The following is a 22,652-nucleotide window of genomic DNA, read 5'->3' as shown; positions in this document are numbered from 1 at the left end:
CTGTAACACCAGCCACTGACCACTTCCGGAAAGGAAATACTGTTTTGCAGTTGATGATCCATAGAACATGATTGTGGCATTGTCATGGCTTGAACAAAGGAGGTTTCTGAGGATTTCTGATGTTGTTGATGCTTACCAGACTGGTAAGATTTAACTCTGGAGTTTAGTGTCACTTTAGGGGCAGCACCTACTTCCTGAAAAAAAGATTTCACACTGTTTGAAGACCACGATGCTGTTTGTTTGAAGACCACGATGCTGTTTGTTTGAAGACCACGATGCTGTTTGTTTTGAAGACCACGATGCTGTTTGTTTTGAAGACCACGATGCTGTTTGTTTTGAAGACCACGATGCTGTTTGTTTTGAAGACCACGATGCTGTTTGTTTTGAAGACCACGATGCTGTTTGTTTTGAAGACCACGATGCTGTTTGTTTTGAAGACCACGATGCTGTTTGTTTTGAAGACCACGATGCTGTTTGTTTTGAAGGCCACGATGCTGTTTGTTTTGAAGGCCACGATGCTGTTTGTTTTGAAGGCCACGATGCTGTTTGTTTTGAAGGCCACGATGCTGTTTGTTTTGAAGGCCACGATGCTGTTTGTTTTGAAGGCCACGATGCTGTTTGTTTTGAAGAGTCACTTTTCAGGATTTGAGACAGGCAGCTGAAGTCCTTCCTTATAGCAGAGTTCAAATTGACTGTTCTGACCCTTAATCTTGTACTGATGGTAACTTTAGTTTGCTAAACTGTATCAGAATGTGCAGATTACTTCGAGGGGTTCCTTCACTGCTGGGCTAGGCCCCTGTTTCACAGAGCAGCTGGAGCCTTGTACTTTATTGGTGATGGTTTGTTGCAAGCATCTAAATGTGTCTTGCATGGGCTGTCCAAATGCCAAGGGTGCTCTGGCTACATGCTTGGGGTGCTGATGATCCATCCAAGGAGTATCTGGCTCTAGTAACCTCTAGGGCCTTGGTTCTCAACTGGTCCCCACATGCCTTCCACTTTTCTAGGTGAGAGGCTCCTCTGCCTCCCCCTAGCGCAGCACTGTCAGTTCTCGTGCCAAGCAGCCATTCAAAATATGCTTCCCGGCGTCGAGTGTCAGCTTGGGGTTGGCTGGAGGTATGGCCACGATATAGCTCCATCCATACGTGCATTGCATACAACTCCCTCACGTGCCTTTTTATAGAGGTGCCTTGACCTGAGGAACATCACATTCTGGCTCCGAGCACCTCTACAAGGTATGCAAGGGCAAGGGGGTTGTACAAGCAATGCACATATGAATGGAGCTCCTTCACAGCACGGCAGCCCACACTGGACCCCAGGCTGAGGATCCACTCCAGTTTTTCGGGAGTGAGGATGTGTGCGTGTGGGATTTTCTGTGGCTGTGTGGGATTTTCTGTGGCTGTGTATGTATTTCAGTGTTTTTGAGGGCCCATTCACACTAGTACACTGCGTTAATTGCACAGTCCCATGTAATTAACGCACTGTACCATGCAATGGAACCTACTGTACTTTCTGGTGTTGGAGGTGCATTGGGTTGCCATTCATGTGAATGGTACCCCAAACACAGCTCGTATGCCCGCACTGGAATGTACAGTGCCATAATTCCGTGCATTCCATCGCAGTGTGAATTGGGTCGCGACTTCATGACAAAGGGCAAATGTGGGTCCTGAGGTTACATAGGTTGAGAACCACTGCTCTATGGGATGTCATCTTTGGGCCTACTCGACAGTCATTTGCAATGCCACAGGTGGCCAAAGTATGCTCCTGCTTCAACACAGGCTGTTTGCAGAGTGGTTGGAGGGATTCCACCCTTCTCATCTACGTTGGCAGCAAGTACCCAAAAGGTTTTAAAATCCAACTTCCAGCCTACGGGGTTCAAATCAAGAGGTAAGCTGCTTCTCACCATTTTTATTGTGCTATCGCACTCAGCAGTACACTTTCCCAGGCCTCCCTGGGTTCCTGACACCCTGGAACCCTTTGTTCTTATTCAACTGGGGACTTGACATTGGTAGTTGTAAGAAAAGGAATATACAATCCCTTCTTTGGGAGAATTAGCCTGACATTTCTGGTGCAATTTTTTCATCTGGGAGGGGTCTAGGTTACATTGGGGGCCTAAGGGTGTGCTGGTAGATTTTCTTAATAAAATGAACTTGTCCTTTTCTATTAAATGAACATATTGAATATTGTATACTAGTTGTTTCTCCAAAGTTAGCCATACATTAGCCTGCAGGCTGAGCCATAGAAATCACTCAATTCTTCTATTGATGCTAAGGTGTTGAGGGGGAAATCTTCCATACCAGCTATTGTATTTTGACAGCTGGCATCTGTGGCTATTAGAATAACCAGAAAAGGGCTGCAGCTAATTGGCTATAGTTATTGTTTGGCAGGCAGGTCTCCATCTAGCTCCTGGAGGGCAATTCTGCTTTTTAAATGTGCTGATTCCTCTATAAATAAGTCCTAATCTTTCTGAACAATCCATTATATGAATACTGTGCTTACAGGAAAACACCATCTGATATCATCCTCTTCGTCAAAGTAGAAGTATCCCCAGCGCTACATGTTCCTTCAGTGCTTCCAAACTAGTTTGTTCTAATTTGATTATCTTCTGTAGCATCCAGTTACATGAAGCGTTTCGCCCTGTACACAATAAGCAGATTTAATATGCTGCTGCAATATTAAAGGTTGATTATATATTAATATGATTTATGTTTTGTGAGGTTGTTGGTTACTTTTATAATTACTTGGCACTGTTGACATTAACCTCAGATGTAAGACCCTTCTGTACATTCCTTCCAGGGATTAAGGAACTGATTTTTATTCAACCGGTCCAATGTTTCATTAGATTACTGGTATCCCGCAGCTTTCCAGTTTAAGGGAAGGTGATATCTGTTTATCCAGATATAAAGTCTGTAATCCCATTAAAAGCTACATCAGTATGCATCACGGTAGTGTTGCTGGAATGCATTATTTGTTCTTTGTTTCAAATATATAATTAGTCATGGGGATTCCACAGACCTTATTACTAGCTGTCAGACAGGTAGTGGAGAACATAGGTTGTCTTACAAGATGGAGGCTAAACCACATGCTCCCTTTACCCTCGTTCACACCTGACCGCTTTGTAGCGCGTTCTACGCTCGACGAACGCTATACAAAACGGTCAAAAAAATAAATTGCATTGTAGTCAATGGTGTCGTTCCCACCTTGGCGTATTTCCGCCCGTCCCTAACACGCTACAAAACGGCCCACGCCTGAAAAGGTCCAGGTGCTACTTTGGGCCGTTTTGTAGGGCGTTTTCCATTGGAATACAGCCAAGTAGCCTTCGGAATCGCGCGACGGTCGCGCAACTTTTTTACCACCAATCGCGGTAAAAAAAACGCGCTACGGTCGCGCTTTTGCAATACGCCTAGCTGTGAACGAGGGCTAACTCTGCAGAGAGCAGAACACATGTGAGGTGGCCCAGAGTCCTGCATGCAGCAAAACTTCAGATGGCAAAGTGCTGTCGATTATATCACATGGACTCATATGATAGGGGTGGGTAGATCAGGAAGTAAATACATTACTATGCTTAAATATAAGCTGTTTGGTCAGAATTACCCTGGGTCTCCCACCATGTATTACACTACTGTGTACTGCTCAGGTAGCACAACCTTTCTTTACCTGCACTTAAAGGGTATGTACCCTTAAAGCAATTGTTAAAGTCCAACAATCTGGGCTTGGGATCCTTTCCCCCCTTTGAGCACCCCTCTTACCCTTTATAAAAAGTAAATGCATACCTTTTTTCCAGATGTCTTTGGTCTTCTTCGGTGATGTTGCAGGTTCTCTTTGCTCTCTTATTTCTCTGGTGGTGGGTGGATTCTACATGCTGCAGAGAGCATGTTATGCAATGTTATGGCACCACTCTGCAGCATTCCCCTGTAAGCCCAGAGTGGGGGACAGAGCCTCTGCACTGTGAGCTCACAGGAAATCTGTTGAATGATGCAGTGCATCATTTAACTCTGAAGGACTGGCATGTGATCGGTAAGTCAATGGGTCTGGATAGGGACAACGCTAGGTGGCAGAGTATTGCAGCCAAAGTTGCATTTAATTTTTTTTTCCATCAAAAAAAAGTTTTCATTACTTTTAGACAGACAAGTATGTTTGCGCACACTTCAAGTGGCAGTTTCAGAATACAACGCGTATTATGCATAATAAAATTATAAAGATAAAATTAGTCCAGAAAAAGTCAAAATAAACCGTAAGGTCTCAATATCAATAAAATCAACACATTAACACAGACTTCGAGTCAAGGTCATAGAAAAGTAGCCTGAGTTACCTGGTTCTTAGGGAGGGGTACATCGTAAGAGGAGGAAGAGAAGAGTAGCCAATAAGGGGAAGGAGAGAGGTGGAAAAGAAAAATGAGGAAAAGCAAAGTATAAGAGTGGAGGAGTGGAGATAGCTGGTCACCAGCTCCAGCCCTAGGTCCTCGTATAGTCAAGGAATCCGCACTGAAAGAGGGAGGGAGGTACGACTCAATCCATGGCTCCCACAATCTCCAGAATGGCACCAAGGCATCCCTTTGGATTGCAGTGAGCTTCTCAAAGAACATCACATGTGTTACTCTACCCTTGACTTCAGCAAAGGGAAGGTCAGGAGGGCTTCCAAGCTTTCGCAATGACCCGCTTGGCTTCTGTGAGAATGAAGGTAATCAATCGGTGTTGACGTACCGTGCGTACCAGTGTTTTTTATGTAACTGAGCTTCCAAAGGTCCTTGCGAAATATCTTGCCAGTAACCGTATATAAAAGTTGGTAGACTCTGTGCCAGAATCTCCGTACCTTAGGGCAAGACCACCAAATGTGAAGGACCGATCCCTCCACCCAGCAACCCATAAAACAATTTGGAGAGTAGGATGGGATAGCTTTGGAGATCCGGAGTGCATTTAATTTTTAAGAGCTGTGGGGATCCATATTTTGGGCAAGCTGAAATTGAGCTTTTAAATGTATCTAAAGCAAAGAATTTTTGTTTCTGATAAAGTGGGGAAGGTTTTTTTGTGTTGAACCCTTTCGCTGCCACCAACATTTGGCATACATCACTCAGCGGCCCCTTTTTAAACAGACTCTGTTTACATGTGTAAAGTCAACTGTCACCTTTTTATTGGAAAAGATTCTGGCGGCTGAGCCAGATAGCTTCCAGGGGGTCAGTGTAGTGCGTCCCCCCTGCCCGACACCCTCTGTCTTGCTTCCCGGGCTCCACCGCCCCTCCTGAGGGCCCAGGACAGGCATCATGGGTGTTGGCAGGGAAGGAGTCTGGCAAACATGCGTTTGCCGATCTCCCTGCTGAATGGGGCGGGAAGCGTCGTTGATTGAATCACTTTGGGTCCCTTAGCTGTCATTCCCCAGTGGCAGTAACCGGGGAAGAAGCTGTTGGAGTGCAGATCTGAACTCCAATAGCTTTGGAATGGAAAAGTGACACTAGGGGTCTAATTGACCCCTAATGTCGCCTTAAAGAGAACCTGTCACCTCCAATGTGCTATCACATAGGGGGCTTTAAGACCACCTTATGTGATAGCAATTACAGTAAATTTAAGTTACAAAACATTTTTTTAAATAAATGTAAAAATACAAAAACTAATTTGAAAGTCCCCCGCCCCCAACAAGCGCATGCATATTAACATAAACAGGTTAGCTGCTCTTACGTAGGAAAACGATTGCGTTACACATGTTGAGTGAGAACAATAATTGTAGGGCCAATATTCATGGATATCTCTAAACCGATGACCTGTATGGGCTTTTAAGGTGTCACCTATGGACAATTTAGGGTAGTATATTTTGTCGCCGTTTACGGACACATGCAATTTACCTGTGAATGGTGGGTATTTATTTACTCGTTGTACCCTCATCTTTTATAGATTACAAAAAAATTGGGTATTATATTGTGTTTTTGGGAGCTAAAATGAACTCAGGTGTATTTTTAACAAAAATGTTGGGTTTGATAAAGAGTTGCGTTAACATTGTGTAATGTAAAACTTTGCAACTGCCTCTATTGTATTCTACAGGGTCTCTGCTTTCAGAATATGTATAATATTTTGGTGGTTTTAAGTTATTTTCAGGCCTTAAATGTGGATTATAATGTGTGCAAAAAAAAACCCGCCACCAATGATTTTGGGATTTGTTTTATTTTTTAAGTGGCATTGATCATGGGGTTGTTTTTTTTCCCCAAAGGTAAAGAAATGAAAGGTATGATAATCCTTTATATAGTAAAACATAAAAAAAACAGTGGGTATTAAATACCACCAAAAATAAATCTTATCTCACCTGGTATGGGGCAATGACACTACATTTTTGTTTCCAAGTTGTGCTTCTGAATTGGCACATGGACTTCCAAAGGAGAAGTGACCATTTCAACACAAATTGCACTGCCATGGTCCAGTGTTGTCACCATCAGGAAAGCCACCCTGGCAGCCATCTCTAGAATGTATGCATGTTGACTGGAAGTGACTGTTAGGAGGTTGCAGGAGACCAGCAGCAAATTTCTGCAAACTCATTCCTGTCTCCTGTTAAACATTATGGGCATTGATACAAATGGTCATTGAACCCAGATGGACTGGTGCTTGATTGGGAACTGAATGGGTCTGCATAGGGACAGAGCCAGTAGGAAGAGTATAGCAGCCAAAGGTGCATTTAATTTTTAAACGCTGTGGGGATCTATATTTTGGGCAAGCTGAAATTGAGCTTTAAAGTGTATCTACAGTAAAAGTTTTTTGTTTTGGATAGCGTGGGTAAGGATTTATTTATTTTTTGGAGGGGGGGGCGGGTGTTAAAGGTGGGAGATTTTTTTTCCTAAGTGCCACTGACCACCATTGATCGTGGGCTTGTTTTTTTCAAATGTGAAGAAACGAAAGACAAGTAAACCAAATGTTTTTGGTTTTTTACCTTTTAATATAGTTAAAAATAATACCACGAGCCAGTGGCTATTAAATGCCACTAAAATAAAGCTCTATAAATAAAGAGATTGCAGGAGATTAGCAGCAGAAGGTGAAAAGCGAGGAATGGGTTATATATACACAAAAGTCATATCAACATTATTAAGCAACCACAATGTTCAGAGCTTCTTGCACTGCCTCCCTTCTCTCGTCTGTTCCTTCTTCCCTGCACACTTCCTCTTCAGAAGAATGGGACACTGCTCTCTCCAGAATGGACAATGCATACAGGAGGAGGTCACTGTGCACCACAAGCAGTTCCATCTGCATCTTGCAGTATACAGGTGAAACTCGAATAATTAGAATATCGTGCAAAAGTAATTGCAGTAATTGCTGCAAAAGGGGCCCAAACCAAGTACTGAGTACATATGCATGCTTGTACTTTTCAGAGGTCCGATATTGTTCTATGTACAATCCTTGTTTTATTGATTGCATGTAATAATCTACTTTTTTGAGGTTGTGGATTTGGGGTTCTTGGGGTTTTCATGAGCTGTAAGCCATAATCCTCACAATTATGACAAATCACGGCTTGAACTATCTCGCTTTGCATGTAATGAGTATATCTCATATATTAGTTTCACCTTTTAAGTTGCATTAGTGAAATAAATGAACTTTGCACGATATTCTAATTATTCGAGTTTCACCTGTAATGTGTCTGAAAGATGAATGAACATAGCAGCAGAATACAAGAGATAAGAGTTGGCATCATGATAGAGATTTGGAGATAGAAGTGAGATATGCTGCTCTTTCCAAAAAATGGACTCCTAAGTTCTAATAGAGAGATCATCCAAAAGCATTGAATAGTGGATGCATGTATTGCCGAAAAGAAGCTCATCTGAAAGTCCCCTCTAGAGCATGGTATATAAATATGCATATAGGCTGCAGAAAGGAACTAAAGGACACATATTTATATTATCATTTCATTTATATATTTGTCTTCTATTTCTTTGAGGTCTTTGCTGAGCATTTCCTCTAGAACCTGATATATACAAATGCATATAGTCTCCAGATAATAACTATAGGACGCCTACATTTATATTAGGATTCCATCTATTATTTGTCTTGCATTGCTTTGAGGTCTTTGCTGAGCATTCCATTGGCTATTATAAATATAAATAGGAATACAGCTAGAGCTTGCTATATAAATGCATATAGGCTCCAGAAAATAACTATAGGGCGCCTACATTTATATTAGCATTTAATCTACGTATTTGTCTTCTATTGCTTTGAGGTCATTGCTGAACATTCCCGCTAGAGCTTGTATATAAATATGCATATAGGCTCCAGAAAAGAACTATAGGATGGCTACATTTACATTCATATTTAATTTGTATATTTGTCTTTTATTGCTTTGAGGTCTTTGCTGAGCATTTCCTTTGTGTTTACAGATGCATTGAGGTGTCTTGAAGTGGGTGAAAATGCTAGTGTTAGAATGCTGTAGTTTAGGGCTGTTGAGTTATATGTGTTTGTAACATACAGCCATAGGGGGCGCTCTTCTACCTTACATTCATTATTTTCTGAGCAAGTTTATTAGAAGCGGCTTCTTTCTTTTGAAATATTTTCATGGAAATTGTGCCAGCGATCCTTAGTCACAAAAAAATGTCCATGTGATCATTCTTCTGTAATAATTCTCCCCTGTAATTGATTCTTATCGATCGATATACATGTCTTCTCCTGTCAGAAATAGCAATAACTATTTTTTTTTCCAGTGGGGCTCGTTCATGAGATCTGCAGCCCCATCTCACTATGACGTTCTTATTCTGCTCTACATAACTATTAAACATCCAACTACATTTTAAAACTTTGTATACATAGAATTAGCCTCCTCTATATACAGAGGTGTAAAGTCCCAGCTTATACTATCATGTTATAACATCAGCATTGTAATAGGAATACATACTAGAGTTGTTTTTTGACGATGCATTAAAAGCTTATTTGATCAAATCCCTTTTATGTAGTGAGTGCTGTTTTTGTCTATCCCATCACTTTCATCAACTTCCTGGATTCCCTGTGTACTTTGCAACCCTTTCCCTGCTGCTTGATGTGATGCAATCTCAAATTCCGAAGACTACATATCCCATTATGCATTGCTTCCAGCAAGCAATGATGATGTTACATTGTTAAGACACTGAGTTGTGTCTGTGCATTGAGGAAGTACATCCTATGGACATCTTCAATGAGTAAGTCTACAAACATCTAGATTGATATTGCTATTAGGAGTGGGATAGAACTTATGGGAGTTCAATATAGAAATACAGATTTATTTTTAGATTTTAGTGACCATAGATACCTTCTAACTGATGTATCTAGCTAATGATCTAAAAGGTACAGGGTAGGAAAATAAAAGGCAGTGGCCATTGTTGATCTGGTTTCAAAGGTGCAGGTTCCAGGGCTGTCATCCTGAAAATTCCTTCACTAGTAGGTGAGTAATTAATCTGGAAAAGGCATATGTATACCATGTGTTGTATATGCTTGTTTCTGGGTAAGAATCTATGATTAAGGTACAAAGAAGGCAAAATGCGTCAGTGGGAGGATCGGATGGAGTCTCTCTGATGTTGCTTTTTAATAAAAGTCTTTATGCAGAGGAATATATGGTGTGTGGCCCACATTTTATTGGTATTACAAGGGGAGGTGACAGATTGGGGTTTGGCGTGCACCCATAGTCTGTACCATGAAAAGGCATGATGGTGTGTGCAAATTTGGAGGTACCCCCCCCTGAGGGAGCCTGAAGGCACTTCAGAGTACCTCAGCACCCTGGTTGAGAAAGGTTGTGCTAAACATACGGATACCGCTTAGAAAACGGGCAGGCATTCTCCCGAGAACGCCTGTATGCTATCGGGTAGGGATATACCCTTTATACCATTTTTTTTCCAGACTGAGTACAAGTACCGATACTTTTTCCTCTAGTACTCGCCAATACCAGTTACCGATCACTTTTACTTAGTGTCATGTGACAGTTTTTCTAAAACAATACAGACTAATGATTTCAGGACAGTGATGGAGCTCCAGGGCCTGGTCACAGCTGCAACCGCTGCAACCCTGGTAGTTCTGCCGCTGACTCCAAGCTGTAGAGGGACTACAATTCCCAGCATTACATCAGTTTGAGAGAACTACAAATCCCAGCAATACATTATACAGAAATGCGGAATAGCATTGGCTATAGAAGACTACAAATCCCTGCAATGCATTATACAACAATGCAGAATAATATGAAGCTACATACTCTGTGTTGCTCTGGGGTGGTGGCCTTATGTCTCCAGGATCTCGGGTGGGCTGCGTGGGGTCTCAGGGGGGCTGCGCGGGGTCTCGGGTGGGCTGTGTGGGGTCTCGGGTGGGCTGTGTGGGGTCTCAGGAGGGCTGTGTGGGGTCTCAGGAGGGCTGTGCAGGGTCTCAGGTCTTGGGTGGGCTGTGCAGGGTCTCAGGTCTTGGGTGGGCTGTGCAGGGTCTCAAGAGGGCTGTGCTGGAATCTCAGGAGGGCTGTGTGGGGTCTCACCAGGGGTCCAGTGGGTCTTATGAGCAGGTGGGGTTCCCAGTACAGAGGAGATGTGCGGCCGGTGCTGTAAACAGGTGCCGTTGTTTCACCAGAAAGCTGGCGAGGTGCCCAGGCAGGAGCAGGACCTCAGACAGCTGTTTCCGTTTTAAAATTGAAAGCGCCAATGTCGCGGCATCCCTATCAGGCAGACAGTTCCTTGCTGCTGCAAATGAAACTTGTGCGAGATTTCCAGAAAGTAAGGAAAACTTCCCAAATTGTGGGCAATGGGAAATTGCCAACTTTGCCCACTAAATAAAGCGGCCCTGCTTGTGTATTGCATTATCTTATCGAGCTCTGCTCTCTCCTTAGACGAGAGTTCTTTTTTTTTTTTCTTAGCACTGTTTGTGGTGGAAAACGGCTCAGCAGCACTACGCAAACACAAAGGTATCCGCTTTATTAGAAACCCCATTTCACGGATTACAGGAGACTTTTTACACTTATCCCATAATCAGTGGTTTTCCATGACGTCCATCAGTCACATATCCTGTTTCTATGGTGTTGGAATTAGCAGGGATACTGGAAGGTGAGTAGCAGGTTAGGCTATACAGCCGGCATTCTCCACGGTGCATAGCAACCATGTTTTCAGAGCAGGTAAAGAGGAAGTTGTGTAAAATGTGTAATTGGCAATAAAATCCTAGGTAAAGTGACTCATGTTACATATGGAAGTGAACCGTATCTTTCTCTGAAACTATTAAAGGGTTTTAAGCAGATTAGAAAGTGATATTTTGTCATTTAGCATTAGAAGGTTGTCAGTCTGCTATGGCAGCTCTGAACTTTGATTTATAGATTCGGCTCTGTTCAGGCTTATTAAACAGAGCAAACAATGCGAGGTTGTCAATATAGAATGTATCTTTTCAAAGACAGCTGCCCAGCACCACAGCCATTGGAAAGTTCCCAGGAAAGTGTGTGCGTTGTGGTGGGAGAGAAAAGAAATTAAATGATCACTCATCCTAAAGATAATACTTTAGTTTTTACTAAAACAAACACTCCGAGCAAAATTATTCTTAACCCTTGTAGTGGGACTACCCATGCACTGCAAGGGTTAAGTGCTCATTTTTGTCTGGGGACGAAAATAAAAAAAAAGGTATAGTCACCCAAACCTCAGAGCCAACTGGCTGTTAGACTGGTACGTGGAGCCTCTCCCCCCCTCTGCTTGAGCGATAGAATGTCCTTCGATGTCCTATACACTATAGGACGTGATGACTCACAGGACCTTAGACCACCGAAGCAGAGGGGTAGAGAGCCCCACTGCAAGGGTTAAGAATAATTCCACCTGGAGTTCTTTAACAAAGCCAAGACTATGTTTTGTTTTGGATGGAGTGCAGAGGGATTAGAAGACCTGTCAGGTTTTTATTGCTGTCTGTGTACCCATTAGGGAGATTCACATTCTTTATTTGTCCTGGTGACCGTTATCACTCAGAGTGAAAGAAAATCCAGAATTTTGGGTTGTCATCCGAACAGGAATACATGGGAAATGTCCCAATGGGGACACTAGTTCTGGTGACCCTGCTGACCACCAGGGATTTCCCTCATTTTGAAGGGATTTCGTCTCACTTCCTGTTGTGGCTGTCAGATAGGAAGTGACACCTTCCTAAAGGTGGTCATACACTGATCTATTTTTCTCCTTCAGCCTGTGAGCTGAAGGAGAACAAAAAGAGAAGATTCCTTCATCTACACTAAGGCCTGTGGGTGTCCGTACTCGTACGCTGACGGGATGGATCCTGTCTGAGCTGGGACACCTGCACCTGAACTTGGTGTGAGCGTAGGGCGGCGTGCGGCCGTGTAGTCCCGTAGAGAAGGACGGGCTGCGTACTAATCACACGCAGCACCTGTTCTTCCCGGGAGCTGCTCGATACTGCCGTGCACGCAGTATGGATCTGTACGTGCCGGCCTTTTCTCGTGTGAATGGGGCCGCCGCCCGCTGACAAAATACCTGACAAGAGTGAGCAGCTCATTGGCTGCCTGCTCCTATCATATGAACATTTTCTGGCCAGCTCCTTCCATCAGCTGGACGGATGCTGACCGAAAGGTGCTGACAGCAGCACCCACTGTACTGATTTGGTCCGGTTCCTCAAAAACTGTCTGAGATTCGCACGGTCTATGGGCACCTCTACTCTATTCAAAACAAATAAAAAAGTTTTGGTGTCAGTTCTGCTTTATTACATCAGAGTACAGCAGAGACAATTTCTTATATATCTAGGGGAATCTTTGGTGGGATATCTGTGCTCCTGAGCCTCCAAGTCTGTGCTAACTACAATAAACTCCCTGTTATCCGGCATCCACGGGGATTGGTAGATTCCAGATAAATGTAGTTTCTGGTTGCTTGAGAGTTACTATTAAAAATCGGTCTAACTAATGCCATACCCCATACTATACCATATCATAACATTAACTCTGTTTGGACTTCATATTAATATTGAAATGCAGTAATCAAAAGCAAATCAAGACAAACACACACAATCATTTCCAGGATAATACATGCCGCAGATCAGCAGAACAGTGAGTACACAGGGGATTCTTTTTTTCTGGTTAGATGGGAGTTCTGGTTAGTTGAATACCGGATAACCAAGAATTTACTGTATTATGATTGGTTTCACTCTCCTTGTTTCACATTTTTTTTTAATGCTGAACTCCAGGAATGATCCTTTATGGATAATGAAACTGTGTATACACTGTGTTAGAGTTCTTTTGTTTCAGGCTAAAAAATAAAAAAAACAGATTCCTCCATCTATGCTAAACTGCATGGATGGAAAAATCTCCCATTGTGGCTATTGCATTCTGGCAGTTGGCCTCACCGGCTGTGAAAAATACCTGAACAGCACATGCATCTGATTGGACGCAGGCAATTTTCTGCCCAACTCGATTCATTTTTCAACAGATGCATGCACATTTAGGGTGCACAGCTGATGGAAAGTAAGTTTCTTTAAGTTTCAGAGTTCAGCTGTTAGGATTTATATTAAATCAGGCCCCAGCTGTGCTCCAGCCAGTTGCGTTCATTAAAAATGTTCAAATCTATTTTCAAATGAAATCAATGTAAGTTTGCAATTTTGGCCTGATATTTGCCTCTTGTAGTCTTCTGTATATCGGCACCCAGACCGGAAGAGGTAGAGCCAACCAGTTGTGCTGCAGCACAAATAAGCTAGCAAGGATTACTCTGACAGGAGGTGAGAGCAGAGTGAACAGAGGTATGACTCCTGACTGTGCTGCTGCTGCGCCTTTACTGTCCCACTCCAGTCTGGGGAGGTAATAAGGCTCCATTGTCAGTGTATTTCAACCCAAGAAGAAGAATATAATGTATTGCAGCTTACCGATCCTTAGATGTGGTGGCTGCATTCGTTTTCTTTCTTTGTAGGCTTTTCACCTTCATTGTGAGTTGATTCTGCTAGTAACACACTTTTAGTCCTAGGGTGACAACGGCCATGCTTATGTGGTTTTCATTGTCTTTAATATGGTGTTTCTTTTCTGTGGTGGTATTTGGCACAGTCAGCGTTTACAACAAGTCTTTTCCATTACCTGTTTTTTGAGAAAATAAAGCATTGAATATAGCTGTACACAATCACAAGGCAGGGGAGTACTTTCATATCTACTACGGCTTTTCTTTTCATTCTTTAAATGCTGACTTGGTAGATAAATTAAAGCGGACCTTTACCCAGATCTCTAAAATAACAAAAAAACACACCTTTAGAAATGTTTAGTAATGACAATCTACAAACACATACTTCTAGATATTTGCCGGCTTTGTATTCTTTGCATATCTTATTTCTCTATTCTTTCCCAGTCTTCTGGCAGTGGCCATGTTTACTAAGGGCAGATTACTAGATCTCATTTTACTTCCTGGATTTCTGGCACATGTGACTAGGACATGTGACCATGCACATAATCTCAGGGGAGGAATGTGCCTTTCCAGCTGAGATTTCCCAGCAATGCTCTGCTGATGACAAGGCAACCCCAGTGTGCATTGCTTTGCCAAACTGAAGTCATTTTGCCCTTTCAAAGCCGGAAGTGAATGCTCTGCAAGTGTAAGTATTTCATAATCCCAGCATTTTACACCTGGCATGTCTATGTTATTATTAATCATCATACATAGAGGGATGTATTGGTAGAATTTGATTCTTGAGTGTAACGGTCCGCTTTAGGCCTGGTTCACACCTGGACGTTTTGTAGCGCGTTCCTACGCTCTGCAAAACGCTCAAACACCGAAATCCCATTATTTTCTATGGGTATGGTTCACACCTGGGCGTATTACAGGCCGCATGAACGCGCTACAAAACGCCGTACGCCCAAAGAAGTACAGGAGCTTCTATGGGGCGTTTTTGTCGCGCGTTTCCATTGGGATACAGCCAAGTAGCCCTCGGAAACGCGCGTTTGTTGCGCGTTTTTTACCGTGAATCGCGGTAAAAACGTGCGTCACGAAACGCGCAACAAACGCGCATATTCGATACGCCTAGGTGTGAACCCAGCCTTAAGTCTGTTACTGATTGTTTGATAATATAAATCCCATTTTTGTTTTCAGATTTTTGATTTACCAGTTGTCACTCACAGTATCGTATCTACGGAGGAGCAGCTTTGTCACCCCAGGTAATGTAAAGTGTTACAGTTAAGCTGGATACACACGGATACTCCCCACCGTGTAGATTGTATTCTGGCAGCTGCACCCAGAGAGAGAGAGATTAATTAAGCAATTATATATGTATTGTCTGCACTGTATTAGCAGTATATACTCTATATAGAGTATATACTGCTAATACAGTGCAGACAATACATTTACAATTATACTAACATGAATGTATTAAATGATCTGTATGTAGCCCTGTACTAGGGATCATTTAACCCATTCATGTTAGCAGAGGATCATTGTAAATGTATTGTTGCAGGCACTCTATATGTACATGTACTATATACTACATATAGAGTGCACTGAACAATAGATTTACAATTATCCTCTGCTAATATGAATGGGTTAAATGATCCGTAGTACATGATATGTAGCCCTGTACCCCCTTTTCCACTTACAGAGCTAGGTTATTTTTCTTTTAAATAAATATTAATGTATTTTAATGGTATCTATCTACCAGTAGCTGCCTCATTTCCCACCCTCGGCTTATATTCGGGTCAATACTTTTTCCCAGTTTTTTTGGCTAAAATTAGGTACCTCGGCTTATATTCGGGACGGCTTATACTCGAGTATATACGGTAATAAGTTTGACACACTTGGTCCACAGTCATATTTGACAGGAGCATGAAGCATTTATTACAATGGTCTGGTGGTTTAGGATCGGCCACATGCCTCCTAGTAAGGTAAGCATGGCAACCACTTTGAGCGACCCCTGCCATAACTGAGCCAGGTAGGGCTGTGATTTGGAGAAATTCTGAGTGCCAGTCAATTGTTATTGCACAATGAGATTTTCCAGGATGTTGCAGAATCTCTTTGCTATCAGAGTATAATTGTTACTATTTCTATGGGGGGAAAAAACTGAATACATAGATTTCACGCATTGGTCAAATTAAAAGAAAACCTCAATGGGCCCCATCTGTTCATGACTCATTCAAGGATAGGGAGATGTCTCACTGCTCGTTCTTAGAGAAATCTGCCAGTATATGGTCACCTTATAGAATGGCACCATGTATTATTTTTGGGCACCTTTCCCAATCTACCTTTTGTTCTAAAATGCTTAGAGAAGAGAAAGGTACAATGTTATCTCAAGTCATTCTTATCTAAGGAATGTCATTGGGTCATGAAACTCAACTGGAATGCTGTCTGTCAGCAAAAGAAATTTATGACCCAATCAAGAGGGATTGTTTAATGTAATTGAAATGGTTTTATGTTTTTCAGGTTACTGTATGATATTCTAATGCCATGGCATGCTGTGTATACAGCTATAACGGATACAGCCAGAATCAGTGTGTATCATTTCATTCTTCTGGATTAGAATAAACCACATGGTACATAATGCAGTTATCAGCTGGCTGGAATTCCTCCTGACTGGCAGATGGGCAGGAGATGCAGAGCCTCTCTAGTGATGCATATTGCCACAGGGGTCTAATCTTATCTCCCATGTTGTTGCAGTGTGCCTGCTACCAGTAGGTGGTATTATCAGATGACACGACCTGGGAAGGTTATCAGTAAAATGCAAATGTCACAACAACTACCAGATTTATTTCACATTCTCTGCTCTAGAAATCTGGTCTTTCCATTACAGGCTTGTTTAGAGATGCTTTAATGTACAGTGGGTCACAAAAATACCAGGTCTTGTTGGTGTCCTTTATGCGGTCTCAAAGCAAAAGCTTACTTTGTTTATGTTGGAGTTTTAGGAGGACATTATTGTGTATATTATTTTGATAACAGGCCCATGCCATAAAAACTACAGCTGGCAATGCTTCAGCAGATCCAACTTCTTGGCACAAGCTTGTGTACATAGGCATTCCGTGAATGCTGGGTTGGAACCTTAAATAGCATTCACAGAATACTTTGGTAAGGATGCCTGCTAGCACACAGGTCCTCCTATCCTATCCATAAATTCCTCTGTGACAGGAGTGATTCTTCTAAGGTTCAGATTACCATTTGTCCACCATCAGGTCTCAAAGAGCTTGATCAGTTTGCCAGTTTGGTCAAGAGTCTCACTAGATGTACAAACATTGGACACAATAGAATACATTAGAGGATTAAAGGGTTGCTTACCAAACCCATGCACAACGTCTGAAGTCCGTAGATTTGTACCACCAATTTCTTTATGCCTTGTAAGTTAGATCTGACTAGCTCTTGGTGGAATTTATATATGTACAATATGTAGAAGATGATCACTCAGACAATTTTTTCTGTTAGAAAATGATCTTACCTAATAGTTTTTCTCAAAAACATATACTGCAGTATCAGGCCAACTGGTTAGTTTTGCAGTGTGTATAGATACCCTTAGATGTGAGATATGATGCTAATGCCATCTGGCTGTTTGATGATGACAATCTACTGACTATGGTAGGGGCAGATATGGCTGTCCTTCAACTATCAGAGGAAAGAGTGACAAGGTTAGAAAACTTTGTCTGTTCTCCATTGTATTCCAGTTTTCCAATAATGAGCAAACACTGAGAGGTATTTACATATGCCTCCCCCATCGCCTTCATTTGGGATAAACACAAACACTTGGTGAGTTGAATGTTCATGTGTAGAGATGAGCATGCAGACATACTGTAGGTGCATAAGGGTGGTTGGATACGCAGGCTTGATATGGCCTCTATGAGCACCGTGTAGAATCCACTAGATTTATTACATGGATTGTGTGCAATAAACTGAATAAAGTGTATGTTATGTCCTGCAAACAGTTTGTGTGAGTCAGGAGTGTTTGACGCGCCATGCGTTGCAGGGGCCTGCCATAGCTATGAGCAACTGCATCAGTGGACGATTATTAGGGGTATTTTTTTTTATATATAATAGGTAAATATGAAGTATTGCATATGATTTCATATTTACTATTTGAAGATAGCAGGTGGTGCTTTATGTTCCTTTTCACATGTTTGCTTGACTAACCAACTGCAGACAGTTTTTTTTTTCTAGATTTGGATAGACAAAGTAACAGTAACAGTTTCTGACAGGTTTTACATGTCTAGAACATTGTTTTTAAGTTTTTCCTTCACTTCCTCTGCCTGTGACACCTATACCTCCTATGGGCATTACCAGGACAGGAAGGAACATACAGTCAGAAAAACATTGTCGGAAGTAATAATGCTTCCTTACCTGTCCTAGCAGATAGAGAGGGGAAGTCTTCCTAACAGGGCCACAGACAGCTATAAAAATCTGACAGATTCTCTAACCGTTCACCTCCTCAATAAAATAAAAGGTTTTGGCTGGAGTTGGGCTTCAGCTCCTTTCCTGGAAAAAGTCAGATTACACACATAGCTGAATGATTCAGAGACTTGTGCCATGCCCTGCTCTCTGCGACTTCATAAGGAGTTTCCCTTAGTGAGAGACAGTCTGAAATTTAAAAAATACTGCTGTTGTGATGCACTACACAACATCACCATGTGCTGTGGTGTCAAAGGTAAACAGTGCAATGTATTGTAACCATGTGTAGCACCCCCCCCCCCTGACCCCCAAGGGCATGTGGTGAGTCCCAGAGGCATGGAGGGCTGACATTTCGATGTCAGGGGTGGATCCCTAGCCGGGTTGTGGGATATGAACAGTAAGCTGGTTGCCAGTCACTTTAAGTATTTTTTCAATGCTGTATTGTAGAACAGCCAAGACTGGGAGAGAAGGTATAAGGCGAAAGGCATCCATAGACAAAATATACTCCATATTCACCAATCCCTTCCTGCTTCCACAGTTCAGAAATACTTTAGTTGAGCAGAGGATGGCACTGTATTAGAGCCAAAGCTAAACAGAAGACCTACTTGAGATCTTCCCTGGGAGAGACAACAGACTTGTTCCTGAGGTCCATGCCATCTCGGCCTTTCTGGCACCTCCAGCAGACAAAAGGGTTCCTCTGGTTCTCCATCTCAGACAGTTCTAGACCCCACCTGTTTCCACATCTGGCCTCCTGCATACTTCAGACCTAGTTAGTTCCTCCATCTGTGTGCACCCTACCCCCAGGCTGGGGCCCTGGGGGTGGACTGACTAGCACGTGATAATTCCTGAGTATTTATGCACTTCCCCAGCATTCACCACTGGCCATGGAACTCCTAGTGATTGGCTGGTGAGACATAGACACCCCCAATGTTCTCACATTGGCTGCCTCACTCTGTGGCAGGGTCACATCCAAGTACAGGCAGGTCCAGACAATCGCAGAACACCTATGACCAATTGATCATAAACTACTAATCAACCAGACTGGTTACCGTTCCAGTGCCACTAAATTTAAAGAGCCACTCCGCTTAGGGTGAAAGGGCTACAAATGCAATACACCGCCCCTTTATAGCACACAAACCAGCAGAAGCACATTATACGGAGCATAAGGCGCACCTGATGGTGAGACCAGGTCCATAGATGTGACATTTACATTAGCTTGTAGTGCAATAAATTACACAGTAATACTTTTGACATTGGCAAATCCATTTTATTTCAATATAAACCAATACATCACAATGAGGAGCTTTTAGAGTGCAATCATTAGACTATGTTTTCTACCATTTCCATTTTTGTGCAAGGCAAATAATAAAAGTCTTTCGCATCATAAAATAGGTCTGTGCAAACACTGCCCATGACGTAAAATACCCTGCATACTATTACCCACAAGAACACAGAGAGCCAGCTGTGACAATGAAAATAGAAATCCAATAACGTTTGAGAATGGATCTTTATTTTATATATAAAGCCTTGTATTCATATGGTATCAAAAGATTGTATGATTCTACATTTGTATTACCTACTGCATATGTCTGTACTGTTTATTTTAAGGCTCATGACAATTATAAAGAACTAAATAAAAATGTAGTTAAACAGAGACTTATGTCTGGACTAAAGAATTTCCTCATTATTAACACATCTCACATTTTAAGAATAAATATATTAATCTATATACATCTATAGGATCTGGAATATTGGGGTATTCTATCCCCATGCTATCATTACACCGCTTTTTCCAGTTATTTGGTAAATGTAAGTTATTATTGAAGGTTCCTATCTGCAAGTCAGGCACAGAACTCTGAGTTTTGAGCAACCTTTTCTCACCAGGGTTCAGTGGAACCTTGGAGTTCCTCCAACGCTTGCTACGGTTTCCTTGAGCAACGAGGAATTTCTGCCTCTCAGATATGTAACTACTGACACCAATAATCATTTTAGTTATTCTTATGAGGAGCATTTTTCCCACTGACCGCCAATATAAGGAGCATTCTTCCCACTGACCACCAATTTAAGGAGCATTTTTACCACTGACCACCAATGTAAGAAGGATTCTTCCCACTGACCATCAATGTAAGGAGCATTCTTCCCAATGACCACCAATGCAAGGAGCATTCTTCCCAATGACCACCAATGTAAGGAACATTCTTCCTAATGACCACCATTGTAAGGGGCATTCTTCCCATTGACCACCAGTGTAAGCATTCTTAACACTGACCCCAATGCAACCTTTACCAACCAGGGTTCAGTGGAACCCTAGAGTTCCTCCAAAGGTTGCTACGGGTTCCTTGAGCAATGATAAATTTCTGCCTGTAAGATATGTTACCACTGACACTAATAATCATTTTAGTTATTCTTATGGGGAGCATTTTTCCCACTGACCACTAATGTAAGGAGCATTCTTGCTAATGACCACCAATATAAAGAGCATTCTTCCCACTGACCACCTGGTAAGGAGCATTCTTCTCACTGACCCCCAATGTAAGTAGCATTCTTCCTATTGACCACCAGTGTATGGATCATTATTAACACTGACCACCATTGTAAGGAGCATTCTTCCCAATAACCACCAATGTAAGGGCATTCTTCCCAATGACCCCCAATGTAAGGAGTATTCTTTGCTCTGACAACCAATGTATGGATCATTCTAACACTGACCACCATTGTAAAGAGCATTCTTCCCAATAACTCCCAACATTAAGAGTATTCTTCCTACTGACCACCACACTGACGTGATGTGCTGTGGATATAGTAAAAAATTTGAAGGGGTTGCCTGAAACCTAAAAGTTATTACAAGGATTCCGATTGTTTTACCTGCCAAAAGCTTTTTACTTCTGTCTACCTAGTTCTGAGATTTACACAGCCCCCTCATAAATGGCAGCTAGGTGGATGACATCACTTACAGTTAAGGAATACAGTGGTATCCTCTTTCCACTTTAAAACTTCTGACTAGAAAGTGAAAGAGCAGCAGGAGACAGTTGAAGTCATCCCTCTGCTGTCTCCTCCTATCAGAGTGTTCTTTGTTATTACATTTGCATTCAGTATACCCGATTTACTCCCAGTCCTTCCCCTCCGTCTCCCAGTGTTGCTGTACAAGGGATTGCAAGAGGGTTATACCATGTCAAATTCAAATACCTACACTAGTTGGATTTAAATATACTGTACAATTAATGATTTATTCATAAATACAGAGCTTCGTTAATATCTGTCCTTCATATCTGCCTGGATTTTCTAACTGATTGTGATACCAAAACCTTTCCATGTAGTAGAAAATGTGCATTCCAAGCAGATATTGCGTGAAAAATGAATGTGTGGGTAATCTATGGTATAAAGAGAAATCTGTAGAAAAGATCTTGAGGCAAAGCATCTGCAATGAATAGAAGTGAATGAAATGCCACCAAGTGCATTTGTACTTTTCCTTCCAGCGCAGACCAGCGCTGTGCGTTTAGTGGGTCTGGTTGCTGTGAACCAGCACTAAGTCTGATGCACCATTTGCAAATATTAGGGAGTATATATTACTGAGGAGGTTATCAATGGATAGGAAGTCTTAGTAACTGCTCTTCTTTGGTTTCTATGGCAAGTCTGACTGCTGAGAACTAAACAAGACAGGGGCTGGCAATGTCAGCCAAGTAATATTGCACATATATAATATCCTTATGCAGCATTTCTTTATGTAACCTATGATATACAAAATCTCTCTGCTGCACGTTAAGTAAATCTGTCCGTTTTGTGAACTGTTCATATTTAAGTTGGAAATGCATGATACTCTTCTGACTGCTTTGGAGTTGCCTTTCAGTTTAGTTGAGCACAATAAAATGACATCATCAACATCAACACACCTTTTTCTGGTGGAATTCCATCACAATTCCACAACAGCCATGACATATCCTACGTGACATAATTTATGCCTACCACTGTCAACTGGCCAATACTGAATTCTGCTATGGTATTGGCAGGTGACATGGGGGATACCACTGCCAACCAAGAATCTTCAGGCCATGGCATGCCATGGGTATATGGACTGGAATCTGTGAGGGAATCTTTCTCCACCAGGATCTCTGAAATATATGAGCAAAGTCCAAGCAAAACTAAATCAGTTGGGGCTAACTTGCTCTCTTTTTTTTTCTCATGCAGGGGTTTCCAATTTCAGGAATACAAATGGAGTCGTGGAGTAGCTCTCCCACACACAGTCAACCGTTTTAGACTGTTTTCATTAGAATGTACTTCTGTGACTACCTATTGCACTGAGCTATTCAGTTTCAGTGGTGAGCAGCTGATTGGCTGAAATCCAGATCTGGTGAACCGTGTGGTTAGTGGCGCACAAGTAAATAATTTTTTA

This window comes from Nanorana parkeri, unplaced genomic scaffold, assembly GCF_000935625.1.
Source record: "Nanorana parkeri isolate BGI_ZX_2015 unplaced genomic scaffold, ASM93562v1 scaffold24, whole genome shotgun sequence".
Classification (NCBI taxonomy): domain Eukaryota; kingdom Metazoa; phylum Chordata; class Amphibia; order Anura; family Dicroglossidae; genus Nanorana; species Nanorana parkeri.
This window is presented reverse-complemented; position numbering follows the sequence as displayed.